At 41.1% G+C, this 27,221-nt stretch overlaps 1 protein-coding gene across 1 annotated transcript in view; it reads right to left on the bottom strand.

The window, feature by feature from the left end:
- Positions 1-27,221, bottom strand: part of SLC35F4 (solute carrier family 35 member F4) — a 304,255-nt gene that overhangs the window by 167,339 nt on the left and 109,695 nt on the right. The gene's annotated exons all lie outside the window — the stretch shown is intronic.

Raw genomic sequence — 27,221 nt, 5'->3', positions numbered from 1 at the left:
CAGAACAAAATATAAAAGGAAGCATTCTGAGGGGTGGAAAAAAAGGCCAAGGCAGGGTTTAAGCTCTTGGGTTATCTTTCCACCTTCATGGCCTCTGTCTTGTGAGCTCCCCAAGCACCCCAAGATGTGAAGTGAGGGAATCTCTGGCACCAGGAAGGGCTAATGGGAAGAGGGTTCGCATATATGTGACTTGCAAGGACTGTCACGTCAAATCTCACAGGTGCTTTTCTTCGTGAATATGGGTCCTGCTACATGTTTTAACCCAGTAAATGCTTGGAACTTTCAGGGCAACTTATTACCCTGTAAGTGCAGTATAGGATAGAGAAATCTAGTTGGTACATCTATCTTGGTGCCCTTAAAAACCATGGTAGGGACTGATGCCGATAGATTCTGATTTATCTTGCCCGCTCAGGGGACAGAGTTTCTTCAAATTTCTTAATATGGGAAACAGAGGCAGGAATACTTCAACAAGCTCAAAGCCTAACTGGTTAATTTTACATTTCAAATCAGGCTTTCCCCCATAGGTTCCCCACAAGTCACTCCACATCTCATAAACAATTCCAGTGTTATTTCAAGGCCTCTGACTACTTTCATGGCATAGATGGAGTCTTCTGGAGAGTGTAATTTCACCTCATATTCTTCTAATGGCTTTTTTCCTAGCTTCAGTTCCCTTAAGCCTAAGTCTCCCCTCACTCGGCACTTAGTAATTGTAAACCGACCTGACTGGAAATGTCACTACACCCACTTCATCTCCATTGTGTTCCTACCCTGTAGATCCAGTTAATAACTATGGAGATGAATTTCTAGCGTGGACGTTCAAATCCCTTCATAAGTGGGGTTGAAAATATTCCTCCCAGCTCACAACTCACTTCAGGCCACAGGTGCTATAATGGAAGCTGTAATGGAATCTCACAAATACGACAGTAACATGTATGAGGAAACTAGTGGGGCGATATTTCCTGTCAACACAGAATGGAAGGCAGAAGGTTAGTTCCGTATACATAAAGTCTGCTACCCACTGTTTCTCTGAAGTTTACAGGTTGTCACTTTAGAGCATTGTCCAATATTTTTTAAATTGTGTAATTAGGTTTTTCTAGATGCATCTGTGCTTCATAGTATGTTCTCATAATTAATTTCACTTTGCAGAGCATTTGTTATATTTTGCTTTATATCCCCTTTACAATTGCTATCCTTCCCTGTGTCTCTGTGTATAATTACACAGAAATAGGAAAACTGGGGTGCCTGCGTGGCTCAGTTGGTTAAGAGTCCACCTCTTGATTTCAGCTCAGGTCATGATCTCACAGTTCATGAGATAGAGCCCCACATCAGGCTCTGCACTGACAGCGTGGAGCATGCTTGGGATTCTCTCTCTCCCTCTCTCTCTCTCTCTCTCTCTGCCCCTCTCCCACTCGTGCACATTCCCTCTCTCTCTTTCAAAATAAATAAATAAACATTTTTTTTAGTTCTAAAAAAAAAGGAAATAGGAAAACCTATCTGTGAAACAACAGCCAAAAAATACACTTGGGGTACCTGGGTGGCTCAATCAGTTAAGCGTCTGACTTTGGCACAGGTCATGATCTCGTGGTTCATGAGTTCAAGCCCCACATCAGGCTCTGTGCTGACAGTGCAGAGCCTGCCTGGGATTCTCTCTCTCTCCCTCTCTCTGCCCCTCCCCACTTGTTCTCTCCCTCCCTCTCCCCAAACCCCCTCTCTCTCTCAAAATAAATAAACTTAAAAAAATATACTTGAGGGGCACCTGGGTGGCTCAGTTGGTTAAGAGTCCGACTTCGGCTCAGTCATGATCTCACGGTTCATGAGTTTGAGCCCCACATGGGGCTCTGTGCTGACAGCTCAGAGCCTGGAGCCTGCTTCGGATTCTTTGTCTCCCTCTGTCTCTTTCCCTCCCTCATTCATGCTCTGTCTCTCTCTCTCTCAAAAATAAATTTAAAAAAAATTTTTAAATACACTTGAGGTTCATTTAATATGTTGTATTACACATGCTCTTAGCCACTTTATCACCACAGGAAGCAAAATGCCAAACTGAATTGGCAGGAGGGGGGACATTTTTCTCAAATTTTCTCTTCCAGATCATGGAAGTCAATGTAATATTCAAGGTCAAACCCAAGGAATAATAAAAAAATATATAGTGAAACCAGTGAAACCAGACTGTTTGCTGCTTCCCTGAAGAAAACTGTTTCCCTTGAAGACAATTCTGCATATTACATAATATCAACTAGGTTTTTTTTCTTTTTTAATTTCTTTTAATGTTTACTTATTTTGAGGCAGAGAGAGACAGTGTGAGAAGGGGAGGGGCAGAGAGAGAGAGGGAGATACAGAATCCAAAGAAGGCTCCAGGCTCCAAGCTGACAGTACAGAGCCCGATGTGGCACTCGAACTCATGAACTGCAAGATCATGACCTGAGCCAAAGTCGGACACTTAACTGACCGAGCCACCCAGGTAACCCAATATCAACCAGGTTTTAGTGAGCATTCACTGTGTGCTAGGCATATGTGTTATCCACATAAACCATAAATAGCTCACCAACCCTACAAGGAAGTTATTATTGAACCCATTTTATGGAGGTGGCAACAGGCATCATCCTGTTGAAGCCTTACAGTTAGTATCAGAGAAAGCCAGTAAACTGTAAAATCACAGTTTGTATGAAACAAAGGCAGAGTTCATGCCCGGGTGCATCTGCCATCAAGGTTTGTGCTTTTCCTGTCTGCTACATTAAGGGGCATCTTCTATTAGGAAAGCCAGCCTAGTGTATTTGGCTATAATTTTTCCACCATAGATGGAAAAAACGACCTCTTAAGGACTAAACGATCATACATATTGGCATCAAAGATTAATGAAAAGACCAGAAATCTTCAAGATATCAGTAGAATTCAGAGTATTGGGTTTTGAATTCCTGTTTCACCACTTACTAGCCAGATAACCTCGAACAAATTACATTATTTCTGGCAACCAAACTTTCCTCACCTATTAGAGATCAAACGGGCTCCTTGCCTCATAGGGTTGTTATGAGAATTTAAATGAGATGATATATGTTTATCACAGGGCGTGGCATTTCATAAGTGCTCAATAAGTGTTAATTGCTAATATTTTCACTAAATGTGATCATATCCTTCCCCAGTTTGTATGTACAGATACAGCTTAAGATATTTGCCACATTGGATGAATGGAAAAATAGTAAAATCTTGGCAAACAAACTTTGATGTTTTGTCTATGACTTTCATGCATGTGTTCAGCCCTCAAGCTTCTTTTAGATAATCTAAAAGAAGCTCAAAAGAGTTGATTCATTTTGGAAGCATTCATGGAGGCCCCAGAGGTATGTAAAGAAAAAAGGATTTAAGAGCTTGCTTCCATGTTTACCCCCAATGACCAAACTGACCACAGTGACGTTATCAGAATTTCCGGCTAATTTTACACATCTGAGTCATTTAACAAATGTGGCCATGTGGTGATTCAATATAATAAAAAAAATCCCAAATCAGCCATGACACAGCATTATAGATTCCATCAGAAAAACTGGCTACAAGAAAGCCACTCAGAAATCCAACGGACTAGATAGATGGCACTAGATGGAAAAAACCAAATCTCACCCCTTTGAAAAAGGAACATAAGGAAATAAGAGGTTGATTTCTAAACAGAATTCATGAATTACAGTGATACACAAATTATAGTATAAAAATATTTCTGCTGTGAACTTATGAAAAACTATGAAGTTAATAATACAAATATTTAACTTTTAATTTCTACAGAGCAGGATTTCTCCAGCCCTGTTTTGCAGGTCTTCATATCTGGCAAATGGTCATCTTTTGTTATTTTTATGTGGTTCATGAACCTATTCTTGATCACCTTAGCACAGAGTAAACTGCTGCTAATTCTGATCTGTGAATTTCACTTTTGATGTATCTTTTTTTCAGTTGAAATTAGAAGTGATTACAAATATTATTAAGATGAAAAGGTCGCACTTCTATCTAGGCAACTTGTTTCATATTGACGTCGATGTAACATATCAAAATCATATACACACAAGCATCAAGAACAGAATAGTTAATGGAAAGAACTTCTTAGGGAGCATAAGACAACCAACTGAATTTCGATTCTTCCTCCCAAATATGTTTTTTAAAAAAATTTTTCATGTAAATAGTTTCATTCTAAAGCACCATATGTGCAGAATGAAACAGGCAGACACAGCTGGCTCCTGGCCATAGCAGATGGAAGGAAACCAATAAAGCAGTTAAGCATCAAGCTGAAGGGCTCGCACGCACACCCAGACTCTTAATAAATATCATCTGATGTTGATGAAGTACTTGGTTTCACAGGGAAGCTCAGATGATAGGGGGCAAAAATGAAATTATTAACAACTTTATAAACACTGACAAGGTGGATGTGTTCTTGCTGCTCAGTTAAAATATGGAAGCACATTAATGTGCACGGGCACACACACGATTCATCTCAAACTTCCTAATTTTGTGACTTCTTCCTGCACAGAGGGCTTTGAGAACTATGCCCAAATTTCCACACCAAATGCTTTGCTATACCCTCCCAGCGACTTCAAGGACTCACAACAACATTTTTTAAAACGTTTACTTATTTTTGAGAGACAGAGAGAGTGCAAGAGAGGACCAGACACGGTGGGGCACAGAGGATCCAAAGTGGGCTCTACCACAACAGCAGAGAGCTGGACGCAGGGCTTGAACTCACAAAGAACTGTGAGATCATGACCCGACCCGTGCCAAAGTCAAACGCTTAACTGACGGAGCCACCCAGGAGCCCTGAGACCATTTTTAAAAGGCATCCTGAACTAAGAGGTTGTCAACCTGGCATGCAGATCTGTGACTCAGGCAGAGACCAGCAGTCCCAGGCTTTGTCATCCCTGTCAGTGGAGGACGGACACTCACTCTCTGCTGGGCGACTTGCTGGTGGGACTCCTTCATGCCCCCCTTGCCCCAGGTAATGTACTATCTGGTTTTAGTCTTTCTAATGTGGGCAGGCCAGCTGAACTCCTCCCATGAAGTGGCACTGTGGACTGGCATAAAATGAAATAGGATATATGTGCCAAAAAGGAAAAGGAACTTTAGAATGTCCTGCTCCCCACCCTGCACATTAGAATATACTGTCACTGACGAGCTGTGTGTTCTTATGCAACTCACTTACCCCTTTGGATTTCAGTTTCCTAACCTGCGGAATGATAAAACTGTAACTCTAAGGCACCTTTCAACTCAAACACTCCATGACAAGTAGCTGTGAAGTATTCCATGCCCATAAAACTTATGTAAGGCTATCTGGGAAGAAGAGTCTGTGATGAAAAGGCATTTAAAATGCACAGAAAAGACCAGTTGCCTTATAAAAATGGAAACCAATAGAGTAAAAAAAAAAAATCTAAGCCCCAAACATAACTTGTTGAACAACTGCGTGGTAAACAGAATTACTGGTTTCAATTTGTCACTGTCCTGTATGTGGTATATGTCCTTGCCATGTATTATATACTGACAGCATATGGAATGTACTTCTCCACGCCTTGACCTTTGACTTGGCCATGTGGCATGCTTTTGTCAATGGGGTATTAGTGAACGTAATACAGAGACTTAAAATGTGCCTGTGCACTGGGGTTGCCCCCCTGAGCATCTGCCATCGCCATAGGGAAAACATACCACAGGAGTCACTGCCCATTCCACCTAAACCCCAGAAGACACTCATGGAGCAGTCCTAAATAGGCCTATAGCCTGAAGCCAGCTGAGTCCAGGTAAACATCGCAGACCCACGGGCAAGAAAAAAAGTACTTTTGTTGTAAGCCACTGGGATTTTGAGGTTATTACACAGCATGATTGCAAGAAAAGGTGACTGATAAACCCTGCAAGGAATTAACAGAGGGAGTGTGCAGAAAATGCCTAGAGAACATGAGAAGGTAAGCACCTATCTATGTAGTTTCTATGTAAATATCTATCTAGGTTCTCGATCAGAGCACTTACAATGATGTGCACTCAACGTGGTCACAAGTTTGTGAAGACGACAGGGATGTCCATTTGAAAACTGCATACAAATTACAAAAGGATCTTCTACTCTCAATTTAAAACAAACATAATTTAGGGGCGCCTGGGTGGCGCAGTCGGTTAAGCGTCCGACTTCAGCCAGGTCACGATCTCGCGGTCCGGGAGTTCGAGCCCCGCGTCGGGCTCTGGGCTGATGGCTCAGAGCCTGGAGCCTGTTTCCGATTCTGTGTCTCCCTCTCTCTCTGCCCCTTCCCCGTTCATGCTCTGTCTCTCTCTGTCCCCCAAAAAAGAAATAAACGTTGAAAAAAAATTTTTTTAAAAAATAAAAAAAATAAAACAAACATAATTTATAGACATAAAAGGTTAGCTTGATAACAGAATTAGATCTTTATTGGGAAAGTGCTAAAATTATGGAAAAATCTCAAAGTTCCCAAAACTTCATTTACGATACTGGTCTTCACAAACTACCACAGACTGTCTTTTTTGCATTGCCTGCAGCCTGGGGATGCTGCAGATGTTTGCCACCATAAGCCACACACCTTTTGTCCCTTTGCAAATGGACTTTTATTTTTTAATTTTTAAAAATTGAGATATGATGGACATATAACATCCTATAAGTTGAAGGCATGCATGTTGGTTTGACACATTTATATATTGCAATATGATTACCACCTAAGCATTAGCTAACATTTCTAAATATTACATAATTATCATTTCTTTTTTGTGGTGAGAACAATTAACTAACATCTAGTCTCTTAGCAACTTGGAAGTTTAAATACAGTATTGTTGACTATAATCACTATGCTGTGCATTAGGTCTCCAGAAAGTATTCACCTTCTAGTTGCAAGTTTGTACCCTCTGACCAAAACCTCCCCAGTTTCCCCACCCACCAGCCTCTGGTAACCACCATTTTACTCTCTTTTCAGAGCTATGGCTTTTTTTTGATTCCACATGTAAGCGATATCATACATCATTTGTTTTTCTCTGACTTATCTCACTTAGCATAATGCCCTCAAGGTCCACCTATGTTGGTGCAAATGGTAGGACTTCCTTCTTTGTCATGGCTAAATTAGAGTCATTGTATATATGTATCACATCTTTATCCACTCACCCATTGTCAGACACCTAGTTTGTTTCCATATCATAGCTATTGTAAATAATACTGTAATGAATATGAATGTGCAGATATCTCTTCAAGTTACTAATTTTAACCCCTTCTAGAAAGGGTAGAATTTCTGGATCATATGATAGCTCCAGTTTTGATTTTAAAGAAGCCTCCACACTGTTTTCCATGATGGTTGTTTTCCATCTTCCATTTCCGTTTCAATTTTACATTTCCATCAACAGTGCACAAGAGTTCACTTTTTTCCACATCCTCACCAGCATTTATCTCTTGACTTTTTGACAACAGCCATACTAACAGATGTGAGATGGGATCTCATTGTGGTTTTGATTTGCATTTCCCTGATGATTGGCTATATTGGGAATCTTTTCATAAATGTGTTGGCCATCTGTATGTCTTCTTTGGGAAAATGTCTATCCAAGTCCTTTTCCCATTTTTAAATTGGGTTATTTGTGGTTAAAAAAAAAAACTGAGAGCTTTTCCTCTAAGATCATGAACAAGACAAGATGTTCACTCTCACCACTTTCAAGCAACAAAATATTGGCAGTTTGAGCCACAGCAACCAGACAAGAAAAAGAAATAAAAGGCATCCAAATTGGTATGGAAGAAGTAAAACTTTCACCATTTGCAGATGACATGATACTATATGTAGAAAACCCTAAAAAACTCCACCAAAAGCCACTAGAACTGATAAATGAATTCAGCAAAGTCACAGGATACAAAAATCAATGTATAGAAATCCATTGCATTTCTATACACTAATAATGAAGTAGCAGAAAAAGAAATTAAGGAAACAATCCCATTTATAATTGCATCCAAAGTAATAAAACATCTAGGAATAAATTTAACCAAGGAGGCAAAAGACCTGTACTCTGAAAACTATACAACATTAATGAAAGAAATTGAAGACAACACAAACAAATGGGAAGATATTCCATACTCATGGATTGGAAGAACAAATATTGTTAAAATGTCCATATTACCCAAAGCAATCTACAGATTTAATGCAAGCCCTATCAAAATATCAATAGCATTTTTCACAAAATTAGAATAAACAATCCTAAATTTGCATGGAACCAAAAAAGACCCTAAATAGCCAAAGCAGTCTTGAAAAAGAAGACCAAAACTGGAGGAATTACAATCCTAGATATCGAGATATACTACAAAGCTGTAGAAATCAAACTGGTATGGCAGTGGCACAAAAATAGACACATAGATCAATAGAACAGACTAGAGATCCCAGAAATAAACCCACAATCATATGGTCAATTAATCTTTAACAAAGGAGGCAAGAATATCCAATGGGAAAGACAGTCTCTTCAACGAAAGGTATTGGGGAAACTGGACAGCTACATGCAAAAGAATGAAATTGGACCACTTTCTCACATAATACACACAAAAAAAACTTAAAATGGATTAAAGATTTAAATATGACACCTGAAACCATAAAAATCCTGGAAGAGAGCGTAGGCAATAATTTCTTTGACACCGGCTGTAGCAACATTTTCCTAGATATGTCTCCTGAGGCAAGGGAAGCAGAAGCAAAAATAAATGTTTGTGACTACATCAAAATATAAAGCTTCTGCATAACAAAAGAAACAATGAACAAAACTATAAGATAGCCTACTAAATGGGAGAAGATAATTGCAAATGACATATTCAAGAAAGGATCAGTATCCAAGATATATAAAGAAGTTATATAACTCAGGGGCACCTGGGTGGCTCGGTCGGTTGGGCGTCCGACTTCAGCTCAGGTCATGATCTCACGGTCCGTGAGTTCGAGCCCCGCATCAGGCTCTGTGCTGACAGCTCAGAGCCTGGAGCCTGTTTCAGATTCTGTGTCTCCCTCTCTCTCTGACCCTCCCCCATTCATGCTCTGTCTCTCTCCGTCTCAAAAATAAATAAACATTAAAAAAATTTTTTTTAAAGTTATACAACTCAACATCAAATAATTACTAATTAATCTAATTTTAAAATGGACAGAAGACATTAACAGATATTTCTCTAAAGAAGACATACAGATGACCAAGAGACACATGAAAAGATGCTCAACATCACTATCAATCAGGGAAATGCAAATCAAAACCACCATGAGGTATCACCCCATACCTGTCAGAATGGCTAAAATCAAAAACACAAGAAACAACAAGTGTTGGTGAGGCTGTAGAGAAAAAGGAACACTTGTGCACTGGCTGTGGGAATGCAAACTTTGTAGACACTGTGGCAAACAGTATGAAGTTTCATCAAAATTTCAAAATAGAATACCAAATTTAAAATAGAATTACCATATAATCCACTACTGGGTATTTACCCAAAGAATATGAAAACACTAATCCAAAAAGATATATACACCCCTATGTTTATGGCTACACTATTTACAAGAGCCAAATTATAGAAATAACCCAAGTCTGTTGGTAGATGAATGGATAAAGATGGTATATACACACACACACACACACACACACACACACACACACACACACACACAATGGGATACACAATGGGATATTACTCAGCCATTAAAAAGAATGAAATCTTGCCATTTGCAACAACACGGATGAGCATAACTCTAAGTGAAATAAGTGAGTCAGAGACAGACAAATACTGTATGATTTTATTCACACATGAAATTTAAGAAACAAAACAAATAAAAAAAGAGACAAACCAAAAAACAGACTCTTAGCTATGGAGAACAAACTAATGGTTACCAGAGGAGAGGTGAGTGGGGTGATGGGTGAAATAGGTGATGGGGATTAAGAGTACACTTATTATAGTAAGCGCTGAATAATGTATAGAATTGTTGAATCACTATATTGTACACCTGAAACTAATATAACACTGTATGTTAACTATACTGGAATTAAAATTAAAAAATAATAATAAAAGGGGCACCTGGGTGACTCAGCCGGTTAAGCATCCAACTCTTGGTTTTGGCTCAGGTCATGATCTCACAGTTCCTGAGTTCAAGCCCCGCATCAGACTCTATACTGGTGGTGCACAGCCTGCTTGGGATTCTCTCTCTCTCTGCCTCTCCCCCACTCATTCTCTCTAAATAAATAAATAAACATTAAAATAATAATAATAAATTAAAAATAAATTGGATTATTTGCTTCCTATTTAGTTGTAGGAGTTCTTTATATATTTTATATATTAACCTTTTATCAGCTATATGGTTTGTGAGTATTTTCTTCCATTGTATAAGTTGCCTTTTCAATGTATTGGTTGTTTCCTTTGCTGGGCAGAAGCCCTTTAGTTTAATGTAGTCCCACTTGTTTATTTTCGTTTTTGTTGCCTGAAGAATACATTTTCTAAAGAGACAATGTTTGAACTTTTCCTGGGATTCAGAAGCTACTGAATTTGAACAAATCAACTTTATAGAGAAACGTGTGCATATCTGTCTCATAATTAAATAATATAATTACCATGTTGCATCTAATTTGTATGCCGCTCTGTCTCTTGGAGCCAGAAATCCCACCCAAGCAACCTTAGGGTTTCTATTATAAATGCACCTAAGTCTTTGTTTTATTTAACAGACTCACCAGAGAAGACCAGAGAATAAACTAGTCAGAGAGGATAAACTCCCAAAACTCAAGTCAATATCAGAGCACCAGTCACAGTAATAAGAATGAAGTGTCTGTTATTTTATACCACTTGATAATAGATTATGTAGCTAATGGAAACAGATTTTGCGGAAAAATTGTGATAATCTATAAATTAATTATGTTGTGATTTTAAATTTTAAAAAGCACCATACATAATACTATCTGTAGTAGGATCATAGCAGTATTAAAAAAATGTGCACTAGAAAACTAGATTTGGAATGTTCTCAAAATTTGTCAACACATTGTCTTTGAGTGATAGAGCATTTGAGTGATCACATTTTTTCTTTCTATTTTTCTGCATTATCTGTATTTTCCAAATTGAACATGCATTATTTGAAATATCTTTTGAAAATACGTTTCCTAAATTACAATTTTATTCTTTCAAAATGCAGTTTTCCTTTTACGTATACCCTGCCCAGTCTTCTTCCACATCCTTACCAAAAACTCCAAATTAACATTGAAAGAGAATTTATGTATTTATATCTGATCCTCAAAAGTTTGGCTGATTACCAACAGCACAAATGTTTGGTCCCAAAGTTAAAATTTCAGGTGCAGTTTTTTTTAAACCTAATGTTAACCAGAACAATGAAATGATATAATCCCTACAAAAGAGTTGACAGTGTCTTACAACATGATCATTAAAAATGAAGATGCCGTCTCGTTACTGCAAGACCAGGGAAATTTTGACATTACACAGGACATGAAAATATTGTATCCCCAAAACATGCCAATCATGTCTTCGAATTTGTAATTATTTCAACAGAGTGGATTGGCCTGACTCAAAAGTTGTATTTAAAGAAGTTATAAATATTATAATCATAAAGTAATAAGTAATTAGCATATTCTTCATCCCAGAGTGCATCAAGGACTTCATTTAATAGAATATCATGCTCTCTCTCTTCAAAGACAAGTAGAAAATAGAAATGAAAAATAATTTTCCTAAGGCCACACAGAGTAAAATATGATTGGACTAGATACCTCCTGATTTATGAATCTCTCCTGAGTATGTCATTAGAATCTTGAAAATATATGTTACCACTGGGCTAGGCAGAAGCACTGTTTTTTTATCAAAATTCCCATGTTGCAAAAGTGATTTTATATAAAGCAATATTTAGCGTTTTCATTTCCAAAGCAAACATTAAAAAAAAAAATAAAACTACTTCCCACTTGACTTTGTGGGAAATCGCTACTAATAACTATTGTTAAACAGTTTGCAAAAATATGACATGCTATTTCATTGCCTGATAATAATAAGCTTAGCAGAACAAAGCCTAAATAGATAGCTCTATGCTATTGTTTCTCAGCTTCAGAAAATTACACATGCTTTTACTAGTTGATAATTTTGTGCACTTAAAATCTAGAAACATTCATTAAAAATTAATAGTCTTGTATCATAAATAATATAAGCGTATCTTTAAAAGATACGGAAGATAGATTATTGGCATTTTGTAAAATTGATAAGGAAAGACTACTATGTCCCACTTCAAAGATTACCTACATTTCTAGGAAGGCTCAGGACCAATTTTGGGAGTTTGCTTTCTGTGTAAATTCTCTTATGATCTGTAAGGGCCAAGAAATAGCAACAATTACCTCCTATCTCCCCCCCCCCCCACACACACTCACTAGTTATGTCAAAGCAACAAAGAGCACCTGTAAATTCATTTTTATTTTAAGCAATGGCTCCGGTACTTTTTTTTTTTTTTGGTCCTCAGAAAGAGAAAATACTTTTGCTTGCTGCCAGCTGGCTGTGGTGGAGAAGCAGAAGCCTCACCAGGATTAATGGAAGAATGACCAACTTATGGAGGAGACTCCAGCGAATGATGTCATGTGTGGTTAATACTGGAAATAGCAATGCAGACATTTTCAAGTCCTAGGATTACAAAGAAGACCTAACAACAGAGAACCATAACAATGCGGGGGGCTTTATTAGAAACAATTCACCTCCATGAGAAAGAACTTTTCCAAAGCATGCCCTTCTACCCTTGGGGAAGAGGAGTGACAAATGAGATTGGTAAATTTGGGGCAAATAGAAGGGCATGCTCTGATCAGCTGTACTTTTCTTCCACTTGAGAGTGTGCCTGTTCACAAAGAGCATGAGTTCTCTCTGCTCCTCTGTGCCCAGAGCCTCTCCTGGGCAGGGGTCCTCCTCCAGGGGAATTCTGCCCCAGCCAGCCGCCACTGGGGCAGTCAGGCAGTTCTGCCTAACTCAGGACTTTAGCTGTCAAGCGACCCACGTGGCCAGCAGAGCCCAAGCCATCGCCTTACTTCTGGCTTCTGGAAGTAAACAGGAGAGATACTTGGTCCCTGCCTTTTCACTATTTTATATCTGAACTTTTTCAAAAACTGAGCCTCTTTGGGTATCGGTTTGGATGGTTATGTTCCGATGGTACCATAGCAAATCACGACACTTACTCTCAGAAAAGGGCTTTCATTCACTGCCCACTGATTTGCAAAGACTCCAAGCCAAATCTACTGCCTGATTTATAAGGAAGTCATCAATCATCACATGAGACACTGAGTCCACACTTGAATAATCTGCTTATTCAACATCACAACATCACAATTCTGACCGTAGCACATTATGGATCTGTGCCATTATTTATTAATGTCTCTCTTTTGAAAGGCTCATTATTTTTTACTGTAAAGTATTATCCCAAAAGGAAAGCACATTCCCACTGTGGAAGGAAAATGAGTCCCACTTGTCAAAGATTAACACCAAAAATGTACACAGCACTTAGCATACGCCAGGCACCATTAGAAGTGCTTGACAAATATTAACTCCTTGACTCCTCCCAACAATCCTAGGAGTAGGTACTATTACTGCTGTCACTGATAGAAGAGAAAACGGAGGGATGGAGAGACCAGGAAATTTGCTCAAAGTCAAGCAGCTAGTGAGGCGCAGACTGGGATCAGCCCCAAGTATCTTGTGTCAAGGTCCTGGCTCTAACGTCAGCTCTGACGGACCCCAAATGTAGAAAGTGACCATAGTGACAAAGGCAGCAAAAAGAAAAATCAATGTTCTCACTGTATAAAAACGAAAATGAAACGCAAAGCATGATAACCAATTAACAAAAATTCACTCCTGAAAATTTCATTTTTCTTGCACAAGAGATATCTGTTAATAGGCAGTTGATAATATTTTTAATTGAAAAATGAAAATGAAATGCAGAGAATAATAACTGATTTATAAAAATCCACTCTGGAAAATTCTATCTTTCTCATGCAATAAATAACTGTTGATGGTAAGTCAATAATAAAAGCTTCATTTTGAGTAGCTTTATTTTAAGATTAATCAGAGTAAGATGCCCTGAAAGGGAAAGGAGTGTTTTAATTCATTTTTGCTTCTCTTTTGCTAGGTCCTGAGCAGAAATCTACAGAGGTTGAATCGACCTGAATCACTCTGAGTTTATCTAATGGAATTTTTCCCCACCACATTCTTCAATGTGCTTATCAGTAGTGATTCTTATCCCTCACGCACCTCTTTCTTTCACAGGAGCCTGCCTTCAAGTGATTCATGTGGTGGGCAGGAAGTGAATTATAGTTCTTGGCCCTGTTACTTCAGTTTCACCCAAGCAATAATACTGTATCTGTGAAGTCAGGCATTGATGGGCTATTCTTTTCATAAAGTATGCATGAAGTGAGACAGCATTAAGCCTCCCCCACCCCACTCCTTTGCCTCCTAGTCACATGGTGACTATACATTTCCCAGCCTCCCTTGCAGTTAAGAGGAGTCACATGGCTGACTCTGGCCAATAAAGTGTGAGCAGAAGTGAGTCAGGGCACCTTCAGGGATCTTGAGTGTCCTGTCTTTGTCTTTGACTGGAGAAAGCCGACTCAAGGATCTAGAGGAACCCAAAGACCCCAAATAGGAGTCTGAGTCCTTAAATGATAGAACAGAGGACTGACTCCCACCAAAGCCCACAGTGGACTATGATATAAGGTGAGAAATAACCTTTTACTGTCACAACTCACTCAGACTTTGAGATGGTATGACAGCAGTTACTTTATTCTGATTAATATGATGCATTAAAGCAAATGCTTACCTCCTGCTATTTGAAAATGGTTTCTCTATATATCCTTAAAATAACAACTCTTTGGTAAACATGATGTAGGAGGCACAGCCCCAGCTTACACAGCTTGGCCATTCCATAGAAAATGTGCTTCCAGACACTGATGGAAATCATCAAAGGCTGTATCATCCCAAGTCATGTTGTAGCTAAATCTGTTCTAGAACTTACTGATTTTTTCTCTTTCTGCTAATCCTTCACTGTGACTGGCATATTGAACGAGTACAACTCATGAGTTTAAGTGGGTGATGGGCATTTGAGGAGGGCACTTGTGGGGATGAGCACTGGGTGTTGTATGGAAACCAATTCGACAATAAATTATATTAAAAAAATAAAACTCAAAACACATAAATAAAATTAAATAAATGGGGACTGTCTCCATCAAGACTCACTGATGGAACTGTCATCAGTATTCTTTTAAAATGCAAAAATGTCCATATGTAGAGAGTCAAATATCACTGTACATAGAATTGATGAAAAAAAGGCTTTAAAACGAGGGAAAAAATAATCACCAAAACTTGTTTTTCTCCACTGTCTCTTTAAACGCAGTCAGATCCTTCTCTTCACCCTGACTTTTATGATCATGCTTAGCAGGGAGGAAGGGAGGAAGGGAGGAAGGAAGGAAAGCATGGGAGGGGAAGGAAGGAAGGAAGGGAGGGAGGGAGGGAAGAAAGTAAAATCTACTGTCTTTTTAAGTCACAACCGCAATCTCAATTTGGGATTTTTAAGTGGTGAACTGAATATAGTAATCAACAGAGCAGTTGTCAAAGTTAATATTCCTCCCTTCCACATGCCCTTCCCCATCCTGGGCCAGCAGCCAGCTGCTCCCCACCTTACAGGACGAGAGTCTGGTTAACATCTCCTGTGTTAAATGCGAAATTTCTCCCCCCACTTCCCCACTGCTATTTCCGACCTGTGTCCCATCCAGGGTTGAAGCTACAGGAGGAAGAAGTAAAAGGGCAGGAAAATTCCTACTTGACAAGTCCTATAGTAATACAGTGCTGTTTTTTTCTGGTGCTGGTGGACATTTATAGCTGACTTGTTTCTATTGTGAGTATTTCCATGGGTTCAATGGAAACTTTTCTGGGTGCCTCTGACTGGACCCCATCGGCTCACCGATGCCTCTCATTTGGCTGCCCATTCCCCAACACCCTCAGCTTCTGTCCCCTATCCCCTCACCCCCGTATTTAAGTTCTCTTGCCAGTTTATTTACTTGCTTATTGTCTGTTCTGCTCCACACCTCCACCCCCATCCCACTAACCTGTCAGTTCCATGACCACTGCCATGGTGTCCTTACCCTGCCTTTTACTGCCATGGTGTCCTTACCCTGGAGAAATTCTCTTGGAATTATTCCAGACCATTGGTTCAGCGGCTGGTCCCTAGTATTCACATTCCATCACAGACCAGAGTAGTTATGCAGACGGTAGAAGCAGCAACTCTTCCTGGCCAGAGCACTCACTGCCCCCATCTCTCTGGCTCCTTTAATTCCCCAGTGAGGCTGGGAGAAATGAGACACCAGTTGGCCAAGCCCTTCTACCCACAAGGGTCATATTTTAAGCTCTGTGGGTAGCCTGGTGAAAGTCCCCTCATCAGATTTTGGGGTGAGGGGCTAAGCACATCCCTAATTCTCTTGCTTAGTTTGGGTGGAATCATAGTACAGCTTTCCCCTGCGAAACGCTCCTCACAAAATCATTTTAATTTTGGGGCGCCTGGGTGGCGCAGTCGGATAAGCGTCCGACTTCAGCCAGGTCACGATCTCGCGGTCCGTGAGTTCGAGCCCCTCATCGGGCTCTGGGCTGATGGCTCGGAGCCTGGAGCCTGCTTCCAATTCTGTGTCTCCCTCTCTGTCTGCCCCTCCCCCATTCATGCTCTGTCTCTCTCTGTCCCAAAAATAAATAAACGTTGAAAAAAAAAAAAAAAACAAAATCATTTTAATTTTGAACTATCGATTCACTTATCTTTGACCTAGATAAGGGGCTTTATGAGTCGTGTAACTGGTTTTCAGACTTCCCTTTTGAATTCTGCATTTGGTTTAACATTCTTTTTGGAGTGGACCTTCTATTTCTCTTGGTGCCTCCACCGAAACTCCACAGTCCTGTTATCCTAGTTAAATCCAGGTCTTCCTTTCGAGCAAGCATTCGAGTAAATGCCTATTTTTAGGCTTCTGGTATCATATTTAACACGTCTACACTTCAGTGTGGCTTACCTGTTATGTGCTACACATAGCAATTGCTTGATTTGGCATGGCAACAGCTGTTCCATTTCCATTGCCTTTAAGCAGACGATTTAATTTTCTTCCAACCACCTCCATTGGGGACTTTGTCAGTCCTAGTTTCTGTTTTTCCATATTCATAGGGTAACAGTCCAGTTGGAAGTGAAGGCCAAAGAACTATTCCTGAAGTTGTGGTTGCTTTGTTTTTACTCAGAATATGTGTTGAAGATCAATAAAAACAGCAAAATGTTCTAAAGATGCTTTGCTTCATGCTCAACACAGATGAGAAAGCTTCATTGTCTACCTCTAAGTTATCTTGCTAATTTATTTGTTTACTTGCTTACTGTCTTTTCCTCTTCACATCCACCTTACCCCACTGACATGTCAGTTCCATGAGAGCAGAATTTAGCCATCGGGTTGACTACTGTTAACTATGCCCCATGCCAATGACTGACTGTGACAGAGAAGATGCTTTCCAAACTTTTGGCATGATTCTAATCATTTGGCATGATTCTAAATCAAATGCAATTTGATGGAATAGTTGATTTTAACCAGTAGGCCTGGGGTGGGCCAAGGAGACTGGTTTTTTTTAACCATTTCCCAGGTGATAATGATGGTCTGCAGACAACCACCCTCTGAGCAGCAACGTTAAAAAACCTTGTGGGGGCGCCTGGGTGGCTCAGTCGGTTGGGCGAACGACTTCGGCTCAGGTCATGATCTCGGGGTCCGTGAGTTCGAGCCCCGCGTCGGGCTCTGTGCTGACAGCTCAGAGCCTGGAGCCTGTTTCGGATTCTGTGTCTCCCTCTCTCTGACCCTCCCCCGTTCATGCTTTGTCTCTGTCTCAAAAATAAATAAACGTTTAAAAAAAAAATTAAAAAAAAAAACCTTGTTGACTGAATTTTCCTTTTTACTTCACTATTTGTTATGTACAGTATTTTAGAGAGAATGATGGAGATTATGGGGCAAAGAGCCCTTCAGAATTGTCCCTTGCCACCACCACTGTCTGTCCCCAATTTTAGCCGCTGGTCTCATCTTTCTTGTCATCAACATCCAATGTCTTTCACTCAGATTCACGTGAGGCCATCCTTCCTGCGACAAAGTCTCTGAGTGCTGACAGCAGTAAGATTACCAATGTCTGCTCCTGGTGTAAGAAGTATTTTAGAGGACACCATGCAAAAGGACCAGACCTCAGTTTGGGGCCGAGGACTCCAAATTGCATAAGTCTCAGCAAGGCTCAAAGAGAAAGCGTCATCCCATGTAGCAGTGACTACAGACTACACACCTGGGAGGTGTGGCCCCATCTTACTTTTTAACTCCTCTAAAGCGGATGGACGCTTTGCATAAATTTGCATAGTATTAGGTCATTCTGATCCTGTCCGGTGAGAAAATGACTTATTAAGAGAAACTTCTGTCCCAAATTCCAGCTGGGGAGACAATGAACAAAACAGATCTATTTCCCAGCAACCTGAGTTCAAAGCAGAGGGCAGGGTGGGTAGCAGAGGCCCTGACAGAGCTGAGATGGAGAGAGGCCTCAGTGAGGCCTGCAGGGGGGGGATCTGGAATCACAACTGAAGCAACAGCTTCTCCAAATGCAAGTTTGAACTACTTATCACTTGAGCTGGGTAATTCTCTTTACATCCCACCATAAGGGAGCACTGCAGCCAAAAAAGGTAAAAAGGAGGGTGGGGTGAGAGGGGCAAAGATTTCGGTGTGGATTCCCTTCCAAATTCTCCACTTACTGACTGTGTGACTTGGAGCAAGTTACATAATCTCTCTGAGCTTGAACTGTCTCATCTGTAGAGGAGGGACAAGAATAACAATCTTGCAAGGTCACTATGAGAATTAAATAAAATATATTCCAAGAGGCTCAACATGATGCCAGCTTTTCGCAGGTACTGAGCAAATACCTCCTCCCCCTTCAAGGACCACCACAGACAAGGGAGACATCTGGTATTCTGTAGGCTCCTCAGGCCTGTAAAGCACCTTAACTTTGAAAGCATCTTCACAGGTGTTTACTTACTTTGCTTTTCTACAAAAAGAGAGAGAGAGAGAGAGAGAAAAGGAAGATGTGAAGAAAAGAAATACAGGGGCGCCTGGGTGGCTCAGTCGGTTAAGCGTCCGACTTCAGCTCAGGTCACGATCTCGCGGTCTGTGAGTTCGAGCCCCACATCGGGCTCTCGGCTGATGGCTCAGAGCCTGGAGCCTGCTTCCGATTCTGTGTCTCCCTCTCTCTCTGCCCCTCCCCCATTCATGCTCTGTCTCTCTCCGTCTCAAAAATAAATAAACATTAAAAAACAAAAAAGAAATACAAAAAGAGGGAGCTGTGGCAGAAAAGGAAGATGTGAAGAAAAGAAATACAAAAAGAGGGAACTGTGGCAGAAACACAGGACGTTGTAAAACAAAAACAAAAGCCTACAGCCCCATCGGACATAGAGATGTGGCATGTGACTATCAGAGGCTCTCAGGAGGCAGATGAAGGTCAACTGACAGCGAGTCAAGTCTGCAGTAAATGCTCTCCAATTAAAATAAAAGTCAAGCCTCTGAGTTTGTTGTGAATTTGACCCAGAAATTAAGTTTTGAGAAGAAAGAAGTCTTGCTATTCCAGCTGCCTGCACGTGGAATAATAGTGGCACTTAGCCTTGCTAATCACTGATGTGTATTCCCTGGTGGGACCCTAAGGGATACGGCTGAACCACGCTACCCTATTAAAACTTCCTAAATATAGCCTCTGAGGTGCAATGTCTGCTGGACCCTTGTACATGTCAAGATCCAAAGCAAGTTACAGATCTGCAGTGCAGATAGAATTGGGGCCCAGCGGAAGCCCACACTGTGCCCTTCCCCTCTCCACCTTTTGGGGGCTACTTACATGGAACCGCTGGGTATCTTCCCAGATAGAGATGAGTTAGGCTAAAGGAGGAGACAGTCCTCCACCAGCCTGGCCCATCAGCATTGCCCCTCTGGCCTTTGACTAAGTCTTTAGAAAGAGACGGCTTTGAGAAATAGCCACAAACCATACTCACGTATATCTGAGAGACACTGGCCACAGCAGGCAGTGGAACTTTGGGGGCATAGGACAAAGACAACGAGTGGAGAAAAGGAGCTGTCCCCATGTCACTAGTGTGACATTTCGCCCAGTGATCAAGTGTGCTAGCCCAATGGACCTGGGTTTGAATCCAGGTTCTGCCATTTTCCAAGTATATGAGGTGGGGCAAGTTTGGTAACCTCAGTTTCATCATCTATAAAATGGACACAAAAATGGAAGCATCTCTTAGAGTCTCTCTGAGGCCTACATGAGACCCATGTAAAAGCAGTGCCTACAACTATTCTCAAGTGATTACAGAAAATAACACACGTACAGTATAATCCTCTGACACAACAAAGTAGCTTAATCCCAGAAGTAACAGCAGACCACAGACCCTTGGAAACCGTTCTCTGTGAGGACTGAAGGGACAGTAATAACAACGGCGATAGCAGAAAGCACCTGCACAGTGCTTCCTATGAGCCAGGTGCTGTTCTCAGTGCTCTAATTGATTAACTCGTTTGGTTCACACAGCAATTCTTATGAAATGAAAACATTATTATAATCTTTATTTCACAGATGAGGAAACGGGCATGGAGAGGCTAAGTAATCTGCCCGAGATTACAGGACCCGTGAGTGTCAGGGCAGGTCCAACCCAGGCAGTTAGATCCAGAATCGTGCCCTCCACCATTAGGCAACACAACCTCTCGATACCATGGCCCAATGCCAACCAAGAGGTGGCACCACACTGGGGCCCGCTAGAGTACAGCCCTTCTCACCATACCACCCATAAGGCGTCTCACAAACATCAGTATTCACAGAGCAGCTCAATCAAGCGTGCAGATGCCCCAACAAGATCCACAGCACCAGTGGGTTGGACAGAGCAGGGCGGTCCAGCGCAGACGACAATGGCACCATTAGCTGTGGCAGGAATCACAGAGAGACAGTCCCAGCTGGCCCAGCAGCCAGCCATACCCCCAGGAGAGGAAAAGGAGCAAAGAAATGGTAAATTCCCCATGGTGGTGAGTGCTCTGGGGTGGTAGCACTCTCTAGTAAATTCCTGTGGGACACATTAGTGGAGGCTAGAAGTCTAGCGTTAGTGGGGGGGGGGGAATTAGAGCTATTCTGGTTTTTAACTATAGGTATTACAGTCAGAGTTACCCCTAAATTGGCCCTCCTGAAGAAGCCCACAGCTGTAAGCATCTGAACATCAAACCTTTATCTTGCTGATTATAAATTTTAAGTTCCCGAAAGGCAGAGAATGCGTCTCTTGCATTTTGATAGTCCCCACCAGTTGCCGGAGGCCTCTTTTCACACAGTAGGCCATCAATAAATGTGTAATGAAGTTAACCAAATATATTTAATAAAGATTTACTACCTAGGGCTAGCCCTTAAAACAATTACTTTCAACTTTGCAATTTTCTTTGTAGAGGCGATGGCATAAACCAACTTTTCTGCTCTAAGTTTCAGTAGGAACAAAAAAGCTCGTAACGGCAAAACTAAAGACCTAGTCCAACCTCTGAGCACATTTATTGCACAGTGACTCTAAACACTAAGGCAAAGTCCTTCCTCTGTAGTGAAAAGAATATAAATTATATATATACATTTACATATATATGTATCATATATATAATTATATATAAATTATATATAAATAGGCTCTTTGCAAACTCAATCTTGTTGCTTCCCCTGAGTAAAAGCACTCATGGCTAATAGCAGCTTTCATTATTATTATTACTATTATTTTTGCTAACACTTACCAATCCTGAATGTATCCAATCCAATGTTATTTGTTGCTACGACTCAAAGAAGAAAAGTTGCTGCAATTTGTGCCATAACTCTTTAAGTCAATTGTTGTCAAATGTATAAAGGTGACTTAAGGTCAGCCTGGAGCACTGGTTGCCATGTCCCAATGTCTGGACCCCTGGTGCAGGACTAGACTAGGGCCAGAATGTGATGGAGTGAACATAAATTAAAGGAGACTGCACCTTCTTTCATGGAACCCCCAGAGATGTTAGTCATGGAAACTGAAAATCGCCGTTCTACAAAATAAATGTAATTTAGCAGTGCTTTAACAGATACCAACTTCTCAGTGACAATTTTAACAAGGGTCAACAAATGATAGCTTGTGAGCCAAATCTAGCCCCTCTCCTGTTTTCCAAAGTAAAATTTCATCGAACACAGACACACTCATTCATTTATGTGTTGTCTATCACTGCCTCTGCCACACTATAAGTGCAGAGTTGACTAGTCTCAAAAGAGGCTGAATGGCTTGCAAAACCAAAAATATTTTCTCTGTTATCCACCGAAAAAGTTTGCCAATCCCTGGTTTAGATTAACACCAACAGTCACAGACACCATTATCTCATGACAATTTGGAATGATACCAAAATTCACTTCACCAATCCAGCCCAACCTCCTAAGACATCAGAATGTAATTAGGGTCATTAAGTTTTCTTATGCATTTATGAAGTTCACTCCTTGAGTCATCAACCCAATGCCTGTGAAAGAAGCATAAGCTTTGCCATAAGGTGATAACAGGAGAAGTAGAAGAGATAGGTCCTGCCCTTTATATTGACAACTGGCATCTCATTCCTGCGCAGAAAATCAAATACGTGGTTCTTATTGCATTTCCTTCCATACGTGAGTGTTGTGCCTGTCTCTTTCATGAGCTGAGACAAACTCTAAAACATTAAAATGCATAATATGCATTTTAAACACAAAATGCATAAGTAAGATGATGCTTGTCTAGCTGCGGCCTTGCTAGCCTGCCCACCCCCAAACGGCTCCCTGGCCAGACAGCACTTGCCTAATGACGTGTGAACGCCTCCTGCAGGAGCCTCGAGACCCCACTCACTACACATTTTTCTTCCCTCACCTCGAATTCCCTCTAAGTATCAACTACATCTCCCAGGAGGCTTGACAAGCAGAGAATAGCAGTGTTCTCATTCTTTCCAATAATAACTTATTTTTCTTACATTCCTCCTCCCAAGCCCAAACAGTGGAAAAGTGTAGATGGAGGAAAATTTAAGAAGTGAAAAGGAAAGACAGTGGTGAGGAGTTAACATGTGGTAAAGAAAAAGGTTGTTGGAAAAAGAAGAAAGAGGTGTGCAGGACTACGCCGAAGGTAAAACCTTATCAATAAAGAAGCAATAGCGAGCCGGGCTGTCAAAAGAGAAGGAAGTAAAAACTTGACAGTGCAGGGAATGCAGGACGTTTTAGTTTTACCGTAACACTGACCTTGTTCTTTCAAGGCACATCTTATGTTTTGTCTGCGAGGATGGGCCTGGTATTGCACTTCGTGGCCCTGCTCTCCAGGGAGAACCGCAGGGATGGTGGCAGACCTCTCTTCACAGCTATTAAGCCCCATGCATGTAGAATCTCATTTTCACAAACTCCAGAGTGCATTGTAACGTCTCTGTTTTACTTCTCGCTAAATGGAACCAAATGGCTACACTGCAGAAGAGGCTATTATCTACTGATAATTACTGAGCAAAACCAAATCAAGTACCGAAACTCAGACACCGGCTTGGGATCCACCTCAACTAGTCATGCAGAAAATCAGTCTCCCTGCACTCCACATTTCCACCATGCAGAAACCTAGCTCAGGGCCTGCCTGATTTGGGGTCCATCACTCCAACACCTGAACAAAGCGTCTGTTTACCACCTCGAAAGCTGAAAACACGTGATACCATCGGACATTTAGGAGATGTTTGTTTTATTGATGATAAAAAATACGGTAGGGTTTCCCTACCTATTCATAGACTGGGAAGTGGGGCTGGAATCAGGATAAAGCCTTAAGGAAGATGCCTAGAGCACAAAATTTAAGGAGGCACTCACTTTCGGGATCATGTAAGCACAGAGTCAGCAACCTCTGAGCAATGGGGGATGGGAGTTTGTGGATAAATGCTTCACCCTTCCATCCCTCCAGTGTACAAGCTGAGCTGCATTCTATAAGCAATGCAGAAGGATATTATGATTGTGCTCCAGTTGCCCAAGCAGTAACCACTTGAAATAAACATTTGCATTTGCTTTTCCCTCCTCCTCCTGTTTCATCCTTTTGAAATTCTCACTCAAGTTCCATGAAGTCACCCCTCAACTACCATTTCCTAAATGCAAGCCTATACCCCAGGTTCTGCCTTCTGAGAAAACCCAACCTAAGAGAATTGGTGTAGGATTTGCTATAGGAAGCAGATTTTCGGGACTGGATTTTGGAACTAGTGACTGACCAGGGACCAGGGACACTATCTTAACACTCACTTATAGCAAATGGAAATGAGGTATAGGTGAATAGTGAACGATTGGTTTGTGCACTTGAACAGGATAGGGGGAATGAGAATTTTAAGAATTGGGGGTTAGCTGGCATTCGTTAACTGCAACCATAAGGCATATTGTGTTCAAAATTAGGTTCCAGATTTATTACTAAAGACATAAAGGGGCGCCTGGGTGGCTCAGTCTGTTGAGGGTCTGACTTCAGCTCAGGTCATGATCTTGTGGCTCGTGGGTTTGAGCTCTGCATTGGGCTTGCTGCTGTCAGCACAGAGCCCACCTCAAATCTTCTGTCCCCCTCTCTCTCTGTCCCTTCCCTACTCTCAGTCTCTTGAAAATAAATCAAACATTTAAAAAATTATAAAAAAATATGTAGAACTACAAGAGGTCTTTGATGTGTCTCCTATGTCTAAAGTATACCAGTGGACTTGATAGGATAGGAGTGGGCCCCTGAGACCTGGATGTAGAAAGACCTGAGAATCTTGTATCTCTAGAATCCTTCGAATTCTCCCACCCTAGAATAAGCAGCACCCTTTCTCGTTCCAGAGAACAGCCTCCTCTCACCTGGAGATCTGCCTCGGGTGAGGCAGGTGCTTCATTAAGGCTTGTCCCCCTCAAGAGCTAGTCCGCTTTCTGTTCCTGAAATCTGTATGAAGGTGCACCACAGGCCAGGGAAGGAATACAGTCCCTGCTGTGGTAGAAAGGAGGATGCATGCTCATAGCATTGCAGGACCTGATCATGTGTGCAAGTAGGAACCTGGAGACTGGAGAATACAGATCTTTGAGGTTCTGGACTAGAAGGCAGAAAATATAGGTGGGATCAGGAAGAATTTCTCCCATGATTTGGGAGCTTGATATTCTGGCGAGACCACCCAAGACTCGTCCAAAAAGATGCCTCGAGTAGCCTCTTGAAGACTGAGCATGACAATGGCCCACAGTAAATGAGAGAGAGGTCATGAACTTGCCCTAGCACAGTACTGAGTGGGAGTCAGAAGACTCCAAGAGGTGAGAATACTGGAATGAATTTAAGGTTAGAGAACCCCGCACCTGAATTTATACTCCAGAAAGGCCCAATGGCAGAATGCACAGGTGATACTCCCTGAGAAACTAGTCAGTGGCTGTCCTCTGTAAGTTAAAGCTGACAGTATGAGATACTGTTGGGGAACTGGGCTCCTGACTTCAACATCAACATATCATGGTGTTGATGGTATGTGGAGATGGCAGAGGCCAAATGGTGGCACTTCATTATCAGAGACAGGGTGGAGATAATTACGTTCATGGCATGGAGTCTGGAGTGGAAGTCAGGGGGCTTCATCCTCAATAACTGAAATACACGGCTGTGAAACCAACAGGTGGAAGTAGGATTGGGCCCTGTCCCCATTCCTCTCAGCGGCCCCCTTGCCGAACGTGTGTTTCTTTTCTCTACAACCTTAGCAGCATTTGCTTGTGGACCAGACGTCCAGGAGGTTCGCGGAGAAGTGGAAACTTCTACCAGAGGACACAGTGTGAACCTGAAGCTATAATTCCAGTTTATCATATGGGCTTCTCATTCCAGTAGACTAGTAGCCAAAGAAAGGATCACTTGGTCACAGTGGGAGTTACTGACCCTGACTGCAAAAAATGAAGACCTAGGATTGCCGCTATATAATAAGAGCAGAAAAGAGAGTGTCTAGAAACTAGAGAATGCACAGGGATATTTCACGTGCCCTGCAATCATATTAATCGGAAATCTCGGCAACCATGATCCAATGGGTGTTAAAAATAAAAATAGACAAGGGCTTAGACCTCAAAGGGATGAAGATCTGCATCACTGACCAGGCAAGCAACTAAGACATGCTGAAATAATGTCTAAGCATGAATGAATTCTAGAATGGTTACAGAAGAGTGTGATGATGAATATTAATTATAACTTGAAGAACAATTGCAAAGTGAAGACTGTAGCTTGTTCCAATAACCCTGCTGTCTTACACCTTTCATAGGATTGCAGCAATTTTGCTGATAACCTGATACCATTTTTACCAAAAACCAATGGCAAGCATCACATTGAATAGTAAAACTCTAGAAATACAGTATTTCCTTTAAATTCAGTGTCAGGACAAGGATCCAGGCTGAGAATTCTAGTTAATACCCTGCAGACATCCTAACCAATATATTAAATCAAGAAAAAATTGAGAGATATAAGAATTGGAAAGGATGAAATAAAATTGTCCTTTATTGTACACGATATGATTGTCAGTATAGAAAAATCAAAGAAAATCTGTGAATAAATTACTAACACTGATAAAAAGATTGGCCAACTTGTGAAACACAAAATCCACATTCTTTTTTTTTTCTTTTCAATGTTTTATTTATTTTTGGACAGAGAGAGACAGAGCATGAACGGGGGAGGGGCAGAGAGAGAGGGAGACACAGAATCGGAAACAGGCTCCAGGCTCTGAGCCATCGGCTCTGAGCCATCGGCTCTGAGCCATCGGCTCTGAGCCATCAGCCCAGAGCCCGACGCGGGGCTCGAACTCACGGACCGCGAGATCGTGACCTGGCTGAAGTCGGACGCTTAACCGACTGCGCCACCCAGGCGCCCCATAAAATCCACATTCTAAAATCAATAACATTCCTTTAAACCCATAATATTGGATTAGAAGGTAAAGTGTAAAGATATCACTCACAGTGAAGGATGTAAAGATATGTGATGTGGAGAAAATTACAAAAACTTTATGAGAAAACCTAAAATACATGAATAAACAAAAAGATAACATTTGAGGATGAAGAGAATCTCCCAATTAATCCACAAGTCAAATGTAATTCTGGCAGAAATGTCAACAAAGTTATTCATGAAATTTGATAAGTTGATTCCATAATCTACATGGAAAAGCAAAAAGCTAACAAGAGCATAGACAATTTTGAACAACAAGATAGGAGAACCAAT

The sequence above is a fragment of the Lynx rufus genome, unplaced genomic scaffold, assembly GCF_022079265.1.
Source record: "Lynx rufus isolate CCGP_SWC_20201006 ecotype Redwood Valley unplaced genomic scaffold, mLynRuf1.p SCAF_17, whole genome shotgun sequence".
Taxonomy (NCBI): Eukaryota; Metazoa; Chordata; class Mammalia; order Carnivora; family Felidae; genus Lynx; species Lynx rufus.
This window is presented reverse-complemented; position numbering and strand designations above follow the sequence as displayed.